Source organism: Heptranchias perlo, chromosome 1 (genome assembly GCF_035084215.1).
Source record: "Heptranchias perlo isolate sHepPer1 chromosome 1, sHepPer1.hap1, whole genome shotgun sequence".
NCBI classification, from domain to species: Eukaryota; Metazoa; Chordata; class Chondrichthyes; order Hexanchiformes; family Hexanchidae; genus Heptranchias; species Heptranchias perlo.
The window spans coordinates 63,259,564-63,280,016 of NC_090325.1; the positions used below are offsets into that span (position 1 = coordinate 63,259,564).

General features: G+C 42.7%; 1 protein-coding gene across 1 annotated transcript in view; it reads left to right on the forward strand.

Annotated features, from left to right (window-relative positions):
• Window positions 1–20,453, forward strand: part of ndufs4 (NADH:ubiquinone oxidoreductase subunit S4) — a 131,809-nt gene that overhangs the window by 65,319 nt on the left and 46,037 nt on the right. The window lies entirely within an intron of this gene.

Consider the following 20,453-nt stretch of genomic DNA (forward strand, 5'->3'; position numbering starts at 1 on the left):
CTTCCAGCAGCAGTTGATTTTTGTCCCTGGGAATACTGTAGAGCACAGGATTCTGTGTTATGGAGCTGCCTGGGATAAGCCTCGACAAAAAACAACGCGTATCTCCAGACTTTCTTTGCAAACGTGCATTCCAGAAGGAGGTGGGTGGTTACACACTGCCGCCTTCTCGAGGAACAAAAATATGTCACGTATGGAAGCTCATATTTTATTTTACTTAATTTTTAACACCAATTTTCTTCAATGTCCTTTCTTGAGGGTATGTTTTCCAGTCGCTGCATTCAGTGGCGCCAGAGCAGAGCAGGTGCTAGCGAACTGAAGAATCTTGCTCAGGTACATATAGCTGCATTTGGTCCACTTTGGCAGAGTGAGGTTTTCCACAGGCTTTTTAGACTGGCCCAAACTTGTCTCGCCAGAAATGACTCATAGCTTCATTTAAATATTGCAATGTATTTAAATGAATCCATCTTGATTTTTCTGTCTACTTCCGATAAGATCACACTGGGCAATCAAACTGGGCGCTCCCTTTGCTCGTCAACTACTTAAGGGAAACTTCATAATCATAAAGGTTCAGAAGCTTTTTAGCCTTTTTTATACTTCCTAGTTTTACACTACCTTTTTATTATTGACTTTGATACAAATTTTTATTAGCATTTTTGAGATTTTTTTCAGCTCTTTACAAAAATTTAAAATTTCCAAATATTTATGTGGAGCCTAAAATAGCCACATTGTCTGCTTATTCACCAGAAAGCCAACTATAACTTAAACGCTTATAAGACTCAAGGAGAACAGGGGAGCTGAAAAAGGAGCTATTGGAATGCAAACTTTCACAGGAGCTCAAGAAGCAACAAGGCTCAAATGAAGAAATCCATTGGTAGTTAGCAAGTCCAGTTAAAATTAATGATGGGGAGTGGTTCTGAATAACCCAAAATATAGCATTTCATGGTTGAACATGAAACAATGCATGCCCGGCAGGTCAGCTGGCTTCAAAACTGGACTACCCGTGCCTATCATTATGCTACCAACCATATCTGCAGGCCTCAGCACACACAACTGACAGTGACTGAGGAATGGCTCCACAAGCTCAGGTCAGCATGAAACCAGTTGATAATCTGCCATGAGCTACAAGGACACCTGCAGCTGGCCCGCACCAAAAGGATGGCATTGCCAGTTGCACAGGTTGGCATGATCAGCACTATCCTCTCCTTTCCTACTGAATATCTACAGGAGCATGACATGGTTGGCCAATATTAGTGCACTGCTGCATTTCCCAAAATAGAGGGGTCATTGGTGTTAGCCATGGGGTGATTGATGGCTGTTATGTGGCCATTTTGTACCTATCCTGTGAGTCAATAAGTTTCGTGCAGGTAGGCTATTTTACAATGGTTTTATGTATGAAACCCTTCAAAAATGTGAAGGGTGTCAGTTGTAACATTTAGCACAGATGTGTGTCTCCTGCTGGTGTATGGGCATGTGTGATAAGCAGTGGAACATCTGTATGGCTGTGTGCCACTTGACATGGGCCAACAACAAATGTGAAACTTTGTGATGCGCACACTTGGGCCATCTACCTGGCAAATGGTACTGTTAGGTAGATTTATCTTGGCAGCTTTTTTAAGATGTTCTGATATTGATGTAGTATAGTGCTGCTCCAGTATAACACCTGGAATCATTATGACACTCTAGAATCCGAAGCATAGTTTGGTGTCCATTAGTGCATAGAAATCTGTCTGTCTACATATTCCCATAAGACTAACCCCCCCCCCCCCCCCTTATCCCCCTCCCTCAGTGCCCCGACTAAATTGATTTAAGCGTATGCGATAATAGAAGCCGCTGCACATGCGCAGTAGTGCTGAGTTTTGAAGGGAACCAGTGCAGCACAGCCAGCAGGAATGAGCTAGCTTTGTTTAATGCTTTTTTTTTACTGATGCTTTGATCATTATCAAATCATGATCATTACTGACTAAGTATGAGGGCAGCATTTGATTGCTTTTGCGGCTCACTTCTGTAGTTTAACCCATACTTAACAGGTTTAAATGCAAAACCTACTCCTGTACTATGGAAGCATGGTGGTGTGCTTCATTTATCAAACCTTTTAATTTGCTATTATAAGGTGTTTCTAACAGTTACGGTGGAGATTTGCAACCATATTAGTGGATTTTTTTTTCCCTGCTGTTTACAAATGAGACATTATTACCGGGATGAAACATTCAAAAATTAGACTGTTCCCTGCACTTCAGCTGGGTCTAAGGACATGGAATCCAGGGTGCCTTGGCACTTTGGATACAAAACTGGCTTAGTGGCAGAAGGCAGAGGGTGATGGTCGAAGGTTGTTTTTGTGACTGGAAGCCTGTGGCCAGTGGGGTACCACAGGGATCGGTGCTGGGTCCCTTGCTGTTTGTGGTCTACATTAATGACTTGGATATGAATGTAAAAGGTATGATCAGTAAGTTTGCTGATGATACAAAAATTGGTAGGGTGGTAAATAGCGAGGAGGATAGCCTCAGTCTGCAGGACGATATAGATGGGTTGGTCAGATGGGCAGAACAGTGGCAAATGGAATTTAACCCGGAAAAGTGCGAGATGATGCACTTTGGAGGGACTAACAAGGCAAGGGAATACACAATGAATGGGAGGACCCTAGGCAAGACAGAGGGTCAGAGGGATCTTGGTGTGCAAGTTCACAGATCCCTGAAGGCGGCGGAACAGGTAGATAAGGTGGTAAAGAAGGCATATGGGATACTTGCCTTTATTAGCCGAGGCATAGAATATAAGAGCAAGGAGGTTATGATGGAGCTGTATAAAACACTGGTTAGGCCACAGCTGGAGTACTGTGTGCAGTTCTGGTCGCCACACTACAGGAAGGATGTGATCGCTTTGGAGAGGGTGCAGAGGAGATTCACCAGGATGTTACCAGGGCTGGAGCGCTTCAGCTATGAAGAGAGACTGGGAAGATTGGGTTTGTTTTCCTTGGAGCAGAGGAGGCTGAGGGGGGACATGATTGAGGTGTACAAAATTATGAGGGGCACAGATAGGATGGATACTGAGGAGCTTTTTCCCTTCGTTGAGGGTACTATAACAAGGGGACATAGATTCAAGGTAAAAGGCGGGAGGTTTAGAGGGGATTTGAGAAAGAACTTTTTCACCCAGAGGGTGGTTGGAGTCTGGAACTCACTGCCTGAAAGGGTTGTGGAGGCAGGAACCCTCACAACATTCAAGAAGCATTTGGATGAGCACTTGAAATGCCATAGCATACAAGGCTACGGACCAAATGCTGGAATATGGGATTAGAGTAGACAGGGCTGATGGCCGGCGCGGACACGAGGGGCCGAAGGGCCTCTATCCGTGCTGTATAACTCTATGACTCTATGACATGTGGATGTACTCAATGATATATTTTGAGCTTAACTGTGGCACATTTGAGTATTCTTGAGTGGAGTGTACCAATGATAGAGAGCTTGAATGCCTTATTGCAAAAGCAGATTATCTTTAAGGGTTGAATCGTTGTCCATAAACAGTTTGCACTCAGCTAGGAAAGTAGTTTTATATTTTCCACTACCCATATCATACCCTGACTGGGAGTGTCGCAGCCACATTGGGACTCTCCCAGTCAAGATATGATGTATGTGGTAGAAAACACAAAGTTATTTCTCTAGCTGAGGTCACCATGTTCCAGCTGAGGAATTGGCTGAAGGAAAATCACTGGGAAAGAGGAGGTCTCAATTATTCCACAAGCAGTAGCCTTTTTTGATGGAAAATTGCATCCTTGGACTTCCCCTGCCAGGGGTGTTTACTGGAGAATCATAAGCAAATGGGCAATCCAATGTTTTTTTTTTAAGCCCTTTGATGTGTTCTTATGAAATGCCATGTGGCAGATCCTCCAGAACAAGAAATCATTGTTACTTGATTGTTCTGAAGGAGTATTATATATTTGGTTGCTTAATTATTCCAAATTTCATAGGATTCATTCATGGGATATTGCAAGAAATAAAAAAATTGTCAGGAATTTCCTGGAGCTTCTTTTCTTTGGAATGAACTCTCTCGCATGCCTCATATCCATATGCCTGATGGAATTATTACTTTTTTTTAAATGGACTGATAATTACTGCATACATTGCCAAGGTTGGGGGGAGTAGGAAATTAGGAAGATTTTGGGAAGCTGGAAATTGAGGCTTGAGGTAGTGGGGATTTTGTTTTTTTATACTGCTGTTGATTCAGATTGATTTTAGTAGCAGAGATGGCTCTAAATGATGAATGTTTGAGGAGTACGATCCTTAATGTGTTATAATGGTTTCTTGATTTGTGTGTTGATTCTTTATCTTACGGTAGTAACAGCCCTATTTTTCTTTGGTGTTGTGAGTATATGTGTTCTGGAAGTTATTTTCAGGACTCTTGTGTGAAAAGTTATTTAATTACTTTGGAAAAGAAAACAAAAAATTCCAAATATATTGTCCTAATTTGGGGAAAGGGTCATCAGCTGTGCAACACGTTTTTGTTTGCAGAGTATGTGTGAGATTACTGTAGAGATTTTTATGTATTTGTAGAAAACAACAACTGCAAATTACTGCAGAGTTTATAACAGGACTGTAATTTTGAGGAGTCTGAATAGGGTATATATTGCGTATTTACAGATGTGATTTTTTTTTAAGTTTATGGACCAGAGTATGTTCTATTTCTGTGTCTTATTTCCAGAATGTTTTACTCCTTTTCAATTAGTGATAGAAACATCAATTGTACAGTTACAATTTGTTTTAAGGCTTATTTTGAATTTTTGGGGGAAGTTACATTACACTATTGATAAAGGCTTCAGGTATCAAAATGGAATCAAAAATCACAAATTTTAAAAACTCTGAATGTGAAATATGAGGGAAGTGCTCAAAGCTTACTGAATTTTCTCCCCTATCTCCCTGAAGGCATTGACTCCTGCAGGGGCACTGTTCCACTGTTGGCAGTTATGCTCCAGTACCTCACCCAAGTAGTCATTGTGTTCATGTAGGCTATTCAGGTCAGGGGGTATTGCATCTAAACCAGATCTTGTCCTCACCTGATGTCCTTGCACATATATTTCTAGCAGAGGTCAATGGATATTAATAGGGAATGGGAACTCTAGCTGATTTTCTCCGCTCTGTCTTTGGACACTGAGGCCACTGCTGCCATCTAGTTTGAAATCAGCTAATTTAGCACAGATCAAGAACTGAAGCTGGGACCTCCTTGCCTGTATGGTTCAGTTACATACTGCCATTGCCAGTTAATCATTGGGAGAAGCTTTCCTTATGTTTAGATGATAAATATTCTTCATCAGAACCTTTGTTTGCAAGATGACGTAGACACCATGATTTTAAAGGGGGAAAGCAGTTTAAGTAGGGCATGCAGCCAACATTTAAGTTCAATTAATGAATTTTACAGCACAGAAGGAGGTCATTTGCCCATCATACCTGTGCCAGCTCTCTAAAAGAGCTATCTGAAAGGACTCTGCCTCTCACTCCTGTTGCATGATTTTTGCCTTTGTAAATTTGACAGTGGCAGCTGCAGCAGGCTACCATTTTAAAAGTCAGGAATGTGGTGAGGAAGCAAGCAAGAGGGAGACAGGTGGCTGCATTTAAAGTTTAAATTTCAAGTTGTCGTGGTTTGCCAGCAGAGGTATAGGAGTTGGGAAATGCAGCAGCACCTCTTAGTGTTGGGAGGAATGAAAGGCAAGTTTTAGATTGATGTGGAGATGCCGGTGATGGACTGGGGTGGACAAATGTAAGGAATCTTACAACACCAGGTTATAGTCCAACAATTTTATTTTAAAATCACAAGCTTTCAGAGATTATCTCCTTCGTCAGGTGAATGAGTGAATGAGAGGTTCTCAAATCGCATATCTTATATTAGGCTGGGACACCATCACACCAATCAAAGGTGTCGTTGGTGTTCAGACAGGTTAGCCACGGAAAACAGTAGGTCCCAGTATACTGAATACACAATGGGTCAAATTACACAGACTGAGAGAGAGAGAGAATTTCCAGTTGTATTAAAAACAGATAACTTTTTTTTCTTGCTGATGGGATTACGTGTAGCGTGACATGAACCCAAGATCCCGGTTGAGGCCGTCCTCATGGGTGCGGAACTTGGCTATCAATTTCTGCTCGACGATTTTGCGTTGTCGTGTGTCTTGAAGGCCGCCTTGGAGAACGCTTACCCGAAGATTGGTGGCTGAATGTCCTTGACTGCTAAAGTGTTCCCCGGCTGGGAGGGAACCCTCCTGTCTGGCGATTGTTGCGCGGTGTCCGTTCATCCGTTGTCGCAGTGTCTGCATGGTCTCGCCAATGTACCATGCTCCGGGGCATCCTTTCCTGCAACGTATGAGGTAGACAACGTTGGCCGAGTCACAGGAGTATGAACCATGTACCTGGTGGGTGGTGTCCTCTCGTGTGATGGTGGTATCTGTGTCGATGATCTGGTATGTCTTGCAGAGGTTGCCGTGGCAGGGTTGTGTGGTGTGGTGGACGCTGTTCTCCTGAAAGCTGGGTAATTTGCTGCGAACGATGGTCTGTTTGAGGTTGGGTGGCTGTTTGAAGGCGAGTAGTGGAGGCGTGGGGATGGCCTTAGCGAGGTGTTCGTCGTCACCGATGACATGTTGAAGGCTGCGGAGAACATGACGTAGTTTCTCCGCTCCGGGGAAGTACTGGACGACGAAGGGTACTCTGTTGGTTGCGTCCCGTGTTTGTCTTCTGAGGAGGCCTATGCGATTCTTCGCTGTGGCCCATCGGAACTGTCGATCAACAAGTCGAGGGTCATATCCCGTTCTTACGAGGGCGTCTTTCAGGGTCTGTAGGTGTCCATCGCGTTCCTCCTCGTCTGAGCAGATCCTGTGTATTCGTAGGGCCTGTCCATAGGGGATGGCCTCTTTGACGTGGTTAGGGTGGAAGCTGGAAAAGTGGAGCATCGTGAGGTTGCCCGTCTTTGATGGAGATTTCTGTGTCCAAGATAGAAACCGATTCTGAGGAGTAGTCCATGGTGAGTTTGATGGTGGGATGGAACTTGTTGATGTTATCGTGTAGTCTCTTCAGTGATTCTTCGCCGTGGGTCCATAGGAAGAAAATGTCGTCTATGTATCTGGTGTATAGCGTTGGTTGGAGGTCCTGTGCAGTGAAGAAGTCGTGCTCGAACTTGTGCATGAAAATGTTGGCGTATTGGGGTGCGAATTTGGTCCCCATGGCCGTTCCATGTGTTTGGGTAAAGAACTGGTTATCGAAGGTGAAGACATTGTGATCCAGGATGAAGCGGATGAGTTGTAGGATGGCGTCTGGAGATTGGTTGTTGTTGGTGTTGAGTACTGAGGCTGTTGCAGCGATGCCGTCATCGTGGGGGATACTGGTGTAGAGTGCCGAGACGTCCATCGTGGTGAGAAGTGTTCCTGGTTCAACTGGTCCGTGGGTGCTGAGTTTTTGTAGGAAGTCTGTAGTGTCGCGACAGAAGCTGGGGGTTCCCTGTACGATGGGTTTCAGGATGCCCTCGAAGTATCCAGAGAGGTTCTCACACAGGGTTCCGTTGCCTGATACGATAGGACGTCCAGGTGTGTTGGCTTTGTGTATCTTTGGGAGGCAGTAGAAGTCTCCCACGGAGGGAGTATGTGGGATGAGAGCACGTAGGATGCTTTGAAGGTCTGGATCGAAGGTAATTTGTGTAATTTGACCCATTGTGTATTCAGTATACTGGGACCTACTGTTTTCCGTGGCTAACCTGTCTGAACACCAACGACACCTTTGACTGGTGTGATGGTGTCCCAGCCTAATATAAGATATGCGATTTGAGAACCTCTCATTCACTCATTCACCTGACGAAGGAGATAATCTCTGAAAGCTTGTGATTTTAAAATAAAATTGTTGGACTATAACCTGGTGTTGTAAGATTCATTACATAAGTTTTAGATTACTATGGGTAATTTAGAAGCAGGCATTACTTCCACATGACAGAAGCAGTAAGTGTGATGAGGTGCTTGCAGTTGGAAGAATTTTAATACATAATAGATAAATAAATAAAGCCAACATCCTTATCTTAACTTATCCAAGAACACTAATGAATGTAATCTAAGAGGAGCTCTTCCTTCTACCCCAGTAAGATTTTCAAGAGCTTGTTACCCATTCTTCCCCAAAACCATTCAATCGTGGTGCAAAATTACATAATCATCTCTCTTGCCTCCAATACTTAAACAAAGTTTTCTAACTGAATTTTCTTCGGATGTGTTTTGCTCACATCGTGGTTTAACCTCTTTCAGATGAGACGTTAAACCGAGGCCCTGTGTGTCCTCTCAGGTGGACGTAAAAGATCCCATGGCACTATTTCGAAGAAAACTGCGGACGTTCTCCCCGGTGTCCTAGCCAATATTTATCCCTCAACCAACATCACTAAAAACAGATAATCTGGTCATTGTTGTTTGTGGGGTCTTGTTGTATGCAAATTGGCTACCGCGTTTCCTACATTACAACAGTGACTACACTTCAAAACTACTTCATTGGTTGTAAAGAACCTTTTGGCGTCCTGAGACCATGAAAGGTGCTATATAAATGCAAGTCTTATGCACAAAAGGTGCAGCCAACATCAGATCGATAGAAGCAGGAACAAAGGCTATTTAGAAACAGCAACACAGGTGCAACAGCAACTGGAAAAGTAAGAGAGCTGATGTCTAGAGTACAGGGTGATCTGGGCAAAAGTAATAAGAACATGAGAAATAGGAGCAGGAATAGGCCACATGGCCCCTCAAGCCTACTCCGCTATTCAATCAGATCACGACTGATCTTCGACCTCATCTCCACTTTCCTGCCCAATTCTCATATCCCTTGATTCCCCTAGAGTCCAGAAATCTGCCTATCTCAGCCTTGAATATATTCAACGACTCAGCGTCCACAGCCCTCTGGCGTAGAGAATTCCAAATATTCACAACCCTTTGAGTGAAGAAATTCCTCCTCATCTCAGCCTTAAATGGCCAACCCCTTATCCTGCGACTATGCCCCCTAGTTCTAGACTCTCTAGCCATGGGAAACAACCTCTCAGCATCTACCCTGTCAAGCACCCTCATAATCTTATGTTTCAATTAAATCACCTCTCATTCTTCTAAACTCCGGAGAGTATAAGCCCATTCTACTCAACCTCGCCTGATAGGACAACCTTCTCATCCCAGGAATTAATCTAGTGAACCTTTGCTGCACTGCCTCTAAGGCAAGTATATCCTTCCTTAGATGAGGAGACCAAACTGTACACAATACTCCAGGTGAGACCTCACCAAAGCCCTGTACAATTGTAGTAAGACTTCCTTACTCTTGTACACCAATCCCCTTGCAATAAAGGCCAACATTCCATTTGCTTTCCTAATTGCTTGCTGTACCTGCATACTAACTTTTTGTGTTTCTTGTACGAGGACACCCAAGTCTCTCTGAACACCAACATTTAATAGTTTCTCACCATTTAAAAAATATTCTGTTTTTCTATTCTTCCTACCAAAGTGAATAACCTCGCATTTCCCCACATTATACTCCATCTGCCACCTTCTTGCCCACTCATTTAACTTGTTTATATCCCTTTGCAGACTATTTTGTCCTCCTCACAGCTTACTTTCATACCTAGCTTTGTATCATCAGCAAACTTGGATACATTACACTCGGTCCCTTCATCTAAGTCATTAACGTAGATTGTAAATAGCTGAGGCCCAAGCACCGATCCTTGCGGCACCCCACTAGTTACAGCCTGCCATCCTGAAAATGACCCGTTTATCCCTACTCTGTTTTCTGTCCGTTAACCAATCCTCTATCCATGCTAAAATGTTACCCCCAACCCCACGAGCCCCTGTCTTGTGTAACAACCTTTTATGTGGCACCTTATCGAATGTCTTTTAAAAATCCAAATATACTACATCCAATGGTTCCCCTTTATCTACCCTGCTAGTTATATCCTCACAAAACTCTAGTAGGTTTGTCAAACACGATTTCCCTTTCATAAAACCATGTTGACTCTGCCTAAGTATATTATGATATTCTAAGTGCCCTGTTACCACTTCCTTAATAACGGATTTTCCCGACAACTGATGTCAGGCTAACTGGCCTGTAGTTCCCTGTTTTCTCTCTCCCTCCTTTCTTGAATAGCGGGGTTACATTTGCTACCTTCCAATCTGCTGGGACCATTTTAGAATCTAGGGAATTTTGGAAGATCGTAACCAATGCATCCACTATCTCTGCAGCCACCTCTTTTAGAACCCTCGGATGCAAACCATCAGGTCCAGGGGATTTATCAACTTTTAGTCCAATTAGTTTCTCAAGTACTTTTTCTCTACTGATATTAATTACTTTAAATTCCTCACTTTCATTAGACTCTGTGCTGAGTTCCTGCGTTAGAGGTAACAGCAGCAAATAAATAAAGGAGCTGTTGCTGTGTATATAATCTGATGTGGGGAGAAATGATGCAGAGCGCAAGTGTTAACTTTATGGAAGCAGTAGATGACAGGAACTGATGAATGAAGAGTGCAGCATGATCTTGGGAGAGGAAATACAGAGAGTAAATGGTAGTTTGATGGCACTAAATAGATGAGAGGTTAAGGGAGCTATATGTGGGAGTACTGATGATCTTGGGAGAGAACATGCTGAGAATGAATACTGCATGCAACAAAACTTGTTTTTTTAATATAAAAACAGAAAATGCTGGAAATACTCAGGTCAAGCAGCATCTGTGGAAAGAGAAACAGACTTAACGTTTTTAGGTCAATGACCTTTTGTTTTCTTAATAACTTGTTTTTTAAGGTTTTATAGTAACTAACAAAATCAGACAGAATGTCCAGCTTGTATTCATGGACAGCATACATGCATGAACAAAGCTCCTCAATGTTCTTTTTGCCATAATTAACATGTATGTAAACACTATGAATAGATACTGTCAGTGCACCAATGCAGCTCTAGGTTGTGACTTGAATTTGTTGTAAGAAGGGCAGGCTCCAGCCTACATCAACCTGGCGAGAAACGTCAGCATTCTGGAAGTTGTTAACCTGGAGGCCATTCTCGTATGTCGAAGGTTCAGTGCCGATATTGATTAATTGGGTTGTAGACAGCCAAGCATTTGTTGCTGAGCCTCCACACCTCTAACTGAAGGAAGAATCCATTCTCTATTCAATGGGGCATGAGAATATGTTCAAGCTGTGGTCAGACAGTTGGTGGCAATGCACTCAAATGTTATATGGTGAGTTACGCTGCTCAGCCTACTGAGAAAGAGCTTAAACATTCACTTGTCAGTTGTCTAGTACTTATCCGCCTTGGGAAAGAGGGAAGTAAGTGATGTCTCTTTAGGGTCGAATTGGTCATAAGGTGAGGCACCTGACAATGGACAATTGGAGCCGAGTTGATCCAACAGCTCAGCCAGGCAGGTCCACGTTATTTCCAGGTGCTGTTGATTGACCAGCCAGCCTGGATCATTGATTAAATTTGGAGGGGTAGACCTGTCACTGGGTTGAGATTCCTCCTTTTTGGCTTTCCTTACTTGGCAAATCAATGCTCTAATGGGTGAGATGGTTCTATCTGAGCAAACATTGCAAAGGTTTACCAGTGCCTATCCTGGTAAGCTGTATGGTTTTAACTAATTGTACTCTACTCCTCTATGCACATGTTGAGGTCCCTGAATCTTGGTTCTTGTCAATCTGCTGAGATTTTCTGAGCTTGAGTAAAAATAGTATGTTCCTATGGAGAGAGAGCGTGCACTTGATATTGGGCAAATTGAAACTCCTGTTAAGTGGATTTCTCACTTGTTTGGTTTGGAGCTTTTTATGCATGTCTGACAGCTAGTTGATAGGGGGAAAAAATCAATACGCCAATTCCTGCTACAAAGAGGCATTTTTGTAAGACAGTGAATCATTTGTGTTAATCACTGACCGTACATGGAGTATTATTCACAAAATCTTATGACTGAGATGTGTGTTCCATATGTGCAATCTGCCAGAGTAATTGAACTGAATCCAGGTAAATTTTGACCAGCAATCCTTAAATACAGTGGCATGGGCTTTGGCCAAATATATTGCCTATTAGTTTTAATTCCTTTGAGAAACATGACCTATTACAGCATATCAACAGGGTGGATACAGAAAATTTGAAATGGCTGTCCAAATTCCCCACAACCCCTCACGAAGATTTGTCTATAATCTAATTCAAGCGGCATGGATGACCAGGAGTGCAATAGATGTGGTGCAGATTCCTCGATTGCCTTCTCCCTGTATCTATTTCACTTAGAAACAGAATAACCAGAATAAGCATATACCTCCCCACTCCTCATCTCAGCTGAAAATAGCATCATCACATGTCAAATGAGCCATGTTAAAGCTTACTGGATTTGTGGATAAAAGAGTTGTGTGAAACAACTTAGCTTAACAACAAGCTTAACCTTTTGCTATTATAGAAATGAATACTTGCAGTATCATCAAAAGTCAAGGCATCCAAGCCAAAGATAGCATCATCACATGCCAGATGAGGATTGGGTACTTAATATTCCTGGCTACAAGGTATTCAGGAAAGATAGGGAAGGAAAGAAAGGAGGGGGTGGGAATGGCAGTATTGATCAAAGAAACTATTATAGTACTGGAAAGGGATGATGTAGTTGAGGGGTCATAATATCATAGTAGGTACAGCACAGGAGGAGGCCATTTGGCCCATCGTGCCTGATACTGGCTCTTTGAAAGAGCTATCCAATTAGTCCCATTCCCTTGCTCTTTTCCCATAGTCCTGTAAATTTTTCCCTTCAAGTATTTATCTAATTCCCTTCTGAAAGTTACTATTGAATCTGCTTCCACCACACTTTCAGGCAGTGCATTTGAGATCATTACAACTCACTGCGTAAAAAATGTTTCCTTGTGTCACCTCTGGCTCTTTTGCCGATCACCTTAAATCTGTGTCCTCTGGTTACTGACCTGTCTGCCACTGGAAACAGTTTCCCCTTGTTTACTCTGTCAAAACTGTTCATGATTTTGAACACCTATCAAATCTCCCCTTAACTTTCTCTGCTCTAAGGAGAACAACCCCAGCTTCTTCAGTCTCTCCACCCAACTGAAGTCCCTCGACCCTGACACCATTCTAGTAAATCTCTTCTGCACCCTGTCTAAGGCCTTGAGATCCTTCCTAAAGTATGGTGCCTAGAATTAACCAGAATACTGCAGCTGGGACCTAACCAGTGTTTTATAAAGGTTTAGCATAACTTCCTTGCTTTTGTACACTATGCCTCTATTAATAAAGCCCAGGATCCCATATGCTTTTTAACAGCCTTCTCAACTTGTCCTGCCACCGTCAGGGTTGTCCTGCAACCCCCGCTCTCCCTGTTCCTGCACCCCCTTTAAAATTGTACCAGTTAGTTTATATTGCTTCTCCTCATTCTTCCTACCAAAATACATCACTTCACACTTCTCTGCATTAAATGTCATCTGCCATGTGTCTGCCCATTTCACCAGTCTATGTCCTCCTCAAGTCTGTTACTATCCTCCACATTCTTCACTACATTTGAGTTTTGTGTCATCTGCAAACTTTAAAAGTTGGTATACTGACAAAAATAAGGGTTAAAGCTAATGAATGTTGGAGAAGGATTGGAAGTGATGGGCCCACTTTTGTTCAATATAGATGATTTGGATTTGGGCATTGGGAACACTATCAAAATTTGCTGATGCCACAAAAATATTGGTTTTGACAAATAAAAAGAAAGACTATAAAAGACTTCCGGAGGACACAGGCACATAGGTGGAATGGGCAAACAGGTGGAAAATGCAACGTAATATGGAGAAATGCAGGGTAATGCATATTGAGAGCAAAAACAAGCAATGGGGTATAAACTCAAGACGTTGAAGAATGTGGCAGATCTGAGATCTCAGGGACATAATTCCTTAAAAGTGCAAGTGTAGGTAGATAAAGCCATAACAACCAATGGAATTTGGGGTTTTATAATAGGGCATTAAGTACAAGAGTCAAGAGGATATAATAAATGTGTACAAGGCAGTGGCTAGGTCTCAGAGTACTGCGTGCAATTCTAGGTGCTCCATTAAAGAAAGGACATTAAAGCTATAGAGAGCATGTCGTGTAGATTTACCAGGATGATGCCAAGAATGGAAAGCTATGGTTATAAGAAGAAGGTTGAGATAATGTGACTATTTCCATTGGAGCAGTGAAGAGTAAGAGGGGATTTAATAGAGGTTTTTAAAATTATGAAAGGTTTTGATGGGATGAACAGGGAAGGACAGTTTCCTCTGAGAGTCAGTGATGAGAGGTCACAAATCCATTCCCTTTGTGATCATTTTGCATTGATCAGCAAAATAGTGGATAGGGTAGAATAGTGAGTAAAGGAGGTAATTGATCTGAAGAAGGACTAGCATTAGAGAAAGGTCTGAGTGCTGACGAATCCTTGAGTTGATTGGGCGGGAAGAGAGGAAGTGTCCAAGGATGGTCCATCAGCCACAACACGGCTAGATCGCCATCATAAGATATCCTGCTTAGAAGTGCACTATGCCAGATATTATCAAAGGATTAGGAGGTATCCAGCGCATTGATAGATGATTCATTGAAGTTGACAGGACCCAGCATTCCAACGATGCATAACATTGGCCAATAGTTAGAATGGTAGGAGGAATCACCTTTCTTAGGAATAAGGTGAACTGGAAAAAATTTCAATGGAGAAGGAAAAATGGACTGAAAGTAAGAACATAAGAAATAGGAGCAGGAGTAGGCGATACGGGCCCTCGAGCCTGCTCCGCCATTCATTAAGATCATGGCTGATCTTCTACCTCAACTCCACTTTCCCGCCCTATCCCATATCCTTTGATCCCCTAAGTGTCCAAATATCCATCGATCTCAGTCTTGAATGTACTCAATGACAGAACATCCACAGCTCTCTGGGTAGAGAATTCCAAAGATTCACAACCCTCTGAATGAAGAAATCTTTCCTCATCTCGGTCCTAAATGGCCGACCCCTTATTTTGAAACTGACCCCTAGTTCGAGACTTTCCAGCCCAGAGGAAACAACCTCTCAACATCTACCCTGTCAAGCCCTCTAAGAATTTTAAACGTTTCAATGAGATCACCTCTCATTCTTCTAAACTGCAAAGAATATAGGGCCATTCTACTCAAAGGACAACCTTTTCATCCCAGGAATCAATCTAGTGAACCTTCGTTGCACCCGTTGTGAAGCAAGTATATCCTTCCTTAGAAAAGGAGACCAAAACTGGACATTGTACTTCAGGTGTGGTCTCACCAAAGCCCTATATAATTGCAGCAAGACCTCCTTAAATATTGAAGAGATAACATTGGAAATTTAGAGGCACACACCTTGAGAACACTATGTTGGATGCCATTAGTAGCAGAGATTTGATTGGAGTCTGGAGAGTAAAGGATCTGACATACCTGCTGGGATAAAGCTCGATGGTCATAATGGTTGACAAGAATGGAGCAATGGAGGGAAGTTCGTGATCAAGATTATAGATGTTAAAGTTGGACAAGAAAAGTGAGTGAAAAAGATCAGCTTTCTCTTTAAGAAAGACAATAACTACTATGAGTATGGAAGATGGGTGAAGTGGTTGATTCACAGGAGTTGAACAAGACAGTCGTGGCAAAAGAGCAAGAAGTAACTGGAGAGGACAAAGTTACACCTAGCAGCTCTAGCAGTGACTTTTAGAAGTTAAAATTTAAGATAAAGTTGGCTTGGGATGCTTCAGAGTGATGAAGACAGCTGGGTAGGCTGTGATGGTCAGAATTTTGATGATAAGACAGCAGAATGTCTGGCATGACTAGTAATAGTTGTAACAGGTGGTGAAGAGTAGGGTATGAAACCTTCATTGCCAAATTGAATTACATCAGTTACTTCACGGGCACAGATAGAAGGGTCCAAAGGGTGAAAATAGTAGTTAGACCAGGAAAAGGCAGCAAATAATTCTCAAAGACTAACCCGGTTGGCAGGCTTATATAAGGAGTAATTTTATGAGTCTGTGTTGCTAGTGGATGAGGCTCCCTGCCAACAGCGCGACTTGTAAATTACTCATAGTGCCGAACATGATGGGACCTGGTTTAGAGTGTGTGAATTGTTGCAGGGTTTTCTCATGATTCCATCAGCCTTAACATTCTGTAGCAATCTTATGCCCGGGGTGGGAATCCGGGGTGCAGGGGCCAAACAGGAAGTTTCCAGGCCTCATTTGCATTCCCCGACATTGACTCCCACCGGAAGCCGGCGGGAATGACGTCACTGCCGATGGGCTGAAGTCAAAATTTGTGGGGGGTCAGGCCACTGCTTGGACCCACAGATGCAATAAGATGAGTAAGCAATTGTAGGAGCGGGAATTGGGTGAGGAGGAAAGCCCGGGACAGGGAAGGCCCAAGGTATCCTTGTGGGGCCAGGAGGAGCACTCCCGTGCCTGATTTCAGGCTAGTTAAAATGTTGGGGGCAACGAACCCGGCGTGAACCCCCTACTCACCATATTACCCCCGCCCTCACCATTCTCATTGGGCAGGGAGAGGGGGTTAAAATTCCTCCTTGTGTTAAATTTTTATTAAATGCTTTCTAAAGAAACACACAGGTAAATTATACCCTCTCTTGTCCCTCATCCATTAGTTTAGTAATCACCTCAAATAATTCCAGTAGATTAGTGAGACACGACATATGGCTTCTGAGTCCATGCTAACTACTCCTTAAAGGTGCCTTTGCTTGTTACCAGTGACAACTAGTGATTATCAGCAACAATAATTTGCATTTATATGGCTCCTTTAATAGAGAAAAACATACTAAAGCAGTTCACTGAGGCATAATCAGGCAAAAATGGATGCCAAGCCAAAGATGATGATGATATTAGGAGAAGTGACCAAAAGCTGGTCAAAGAGGTGGATTTTAAGGAGGGCCTTAAAGGAGGAGAGGGAGGTGGAGAGGCATAAGAAGGAATTTCCAAAGCATGGGGCCTAGGCAGCTGAAGGCACGGCTGCCAATGGTGGGATGAAGGGATGGATACACAAGTACAGCGTCAAAAGAACAGTGAGTTCGGGGGTGATTGTAGGGCTGGATGAGGTTACAGAAATAGGGAGAGGATTTAAATACAAGTATGAGAATTTTAAATTGGAGATAATGGGAGCCAATTTAGGTCAGCAAGGACTGGGTTGATTGGTGAGCAGGCCTTAGTGTGGGAAAGGATATGAACAGCAGAGGTTTGGATGAGCTGGAGTTTACGGAGGATGGAGTATGAGACCGGCCTAAAAGAGCATTTAAATACTAGAGTCCTGTAGGCGACAAAGCTATGGATGAGAGTTTGAGTGGCAGATAGGCGGATGCGGCGGCTTTACGAAGGTGGAAGTAGGCTGCCTTTGTGATAGACACATAGGGCATGATTTTAAAAGGGAAAAATGGATGGACGAGGCAGGTTGGTGATTAAAACCTTTCAAGGAGGCTGCGAGTCTCCATTTTTCCAGAGTTTCCAATTTCAACCCCTGGTGGCCTTGATTCCCAGGCCTTCTCCTTCACACCATGTGAAAGGAGGCGTCAAGGCCCGAAACTAACATATATGTACTTCTGTGGCACAGGTTGTGGGCCCGGAAGAGCAAGCATGCTTCCCCCAGGCCCAACAAGCCTACCTGCAACAACCCCACCCAACGATCGTGGTCCCCGACTTCCCCCCACCCCCAAACGATCGCGGACCCCTACGATGACCCCGATTTCCCCCCCGCAATGCAACGATCATGGACCCCGATCCCCGATCCCTGACCCCCGACCCCCACGATGACCCGTGATCCCAACACCCCCTCCCCCCATGACTGACTTCCCCCCTCCCCTGTGCCCACCCATGTCTCCCCTTCCCCCCCCCCCCCCCCCCTTCTCCATCCATACAAACAAAGACTTATCTGAAGACTTACCTGAACACGTTCTCTCCCAGGCTGCTCTCCCGCCCAATGTCAAAATCGTACGGGCGTCCAGGAAACCCATACTTCCGCAATTTGACCACCCGCCCCCTTCCTGGCTCGGGGTCAAAATCATGCCCATGGGATCAGAAGCTCAGCTCATCTAATATAATGTTCTGAAGCATTCTCCTAAATGTTAGGTTGAGCTAATGGTCTATAATTTCCATGTTCATGTCTCTCTCCCTTTTGAATAATAGGATAACATTTGCTATTTTCCAGTCAGGTACAGCTCCTTTGCTTTGAAGCTTCTAAAAATATTGAGCAGAACTGATTCTTTCATTTCTTTGAGGATTGTAGATAGTATCCTATCTGACCCTAGGTGCTCTATGTAGACATTTAATTCTTTGAGTTTCCTCACAACAGATGCTTTAAAGATGTTTACTTGTAACTTCCCAAGCCAAACTAACTTCGACTGGAATTTGATTTCAATCTTCCTTTTACGAACACTGATGTGAAGAATCAATTAATGTATCTGCTATTTCCTGATTCTCTCTGTCTCTTCCCAGCTTATTCCTGAAACGTGTTTACCACATGCCATCTACTACTAACACAGCTATTACATAACAGCAAAGGGGAGGAAGCAAGAGCAATGTGGTTAGAAGTTTGTAATGAAAGGGGCAGCGACACTGTAATTGGCAGTTGCTATTGAATACCAGCATAAGCTGAACCAGTAGAAGCATGTTACAGAGACTGCAGGAAATCGTAATGTGGTAATTATGGGAATTTCAGTGTCCCAGAGGTAAAGGGACCGGGGACAATCAGAAGGGAGGGGTGAAACTCCTAAGCAATTTCATTGAGGTAATCGGTGACTTATTCTTAGCAGGAAATGGGAAGCAAAGTATTGGAGCAGCTGTTGTTTGTTAGATTTTGTGTTTATAAGTCCACAAGAAGGTTAATGAGCCCTTGTTTGCTAGCTATCATTGCACACTATAGATTTGATATTGTATTGAAGACCAAGGTCAAAAATAACAATATGGTGCTGTACAACTTTAGGAGAGCAAATTTTAGAGCTAGGAGCTCTAGCAAGAATTAAGTGGGAAACATAACCAGAGAGGAATAGTTTTAACAACTGCTTAAAGCAAGTAGATTGAAATTATATCCTATGAGAAAAAGCAATAACATGACCACGGTGACTGAATAAAGAGATAACATCTAACCTTAAAAAAAAATTTCAAAAAAACAAAACTAGCAAAGATTCGAAGTCACACCAGAGTTAATTGAGGATGATGAAAATTAATATTAGATGGGGATAAAGGGCAGTAGAAAGGAAAATTGTAGATAGCAGGAAAAGAAATCCAAAGTTTTTTAAAAAAATGCTTTGCAGTGGGTTAGTGAACTCTAAGCATCCTAATGAAGAGCTGGTAAACATTATTGTGTGGTATTTATGCCAAAACACTTTTGAAAAATGCAGCAATTATAAAATACTGTAGTGCCATATTTCACTCTTAAATTGCGTGATGTGTTTAATTAACACCTGAACCCCCCTTTCCCCACCACCCCCCCCCCCCCCAAGCATTGTGCTAAATTTGTGCCATGCCAATAATGGGCAAGTGCTTGCATTCACACAAAACGTGCATCTGAAAAGTAGTAGAGGGTGATAAAATAGCATGCAATTCTTGTTTTTTTTCCTTGTGAAACATATATTTGCATTAGCTTTAAATCTTTTGAAAATTGGATCCTTTTAGTTCACAAAGGCATTTGCATTTCTGTGTGTGTCCTTTTAAAATTCCATTTTGAATTCCTTTTGAATGATTTGCAACCTATTCTATTCCCTTTTTATAGGGGGATTTTCATGCAAGTTGTTCCTGTTCCTGATGTCCTCTTACTAAATATGTGTTTTGTCTGCATCAATATTAATCCATTGATAACTAAAGTAGCAATTTCGAGTCAAAATTTAAAATATTGAAAGATAATACAGGAAATTATGAAAATGCTAGGATAATTTGTGGTTCTTTGTATTTGATTAATTATACAAGAAAGCATTTAACTATAGATACTTTCCTGTATAGTTAAACAAATGCAAAGAACTACAATTCCAGTGAAACTCAAGATTTTGGTAGACTCCCTTCATTCTCTTCACCTCCTCTCCCCCCCGCCTCCCCCCCCCCCCCAAACTCTGAGTGAACGACTCTTCAGTAACGTACACCAGTAGATTATTAAACTTGAATGTGCGTCAGACACGTAATGCTAATTTTCTGTGCGGGAAACGTAATTGATAAAATGAGAATAGTCCTGAACCTAATTTTAGGATTTGGGTTCACTTTAAGCAAACTGTCCTTTTATCTCTAGGATGTGGATAAGATCCTGATGGATTGAAAGTCTTCTCTTTTTGCCACTGTGTAAGGGTCCTGGATGAATTTGGGCTCTCTCAAACCAGTTCCTAATGAGCAGAAATTCACAGCACAAAACTGCCCATAACTTGGTTCTAAATTGGTAGTCTCACTCAGAGATGGTGCAGGAAATGGAAATGTCAGGGGGAGGGGGTGTGCTTTTGTGAAACTGGAGTTGTAAGCATTCCTGAGGTAAAGGGAGCTT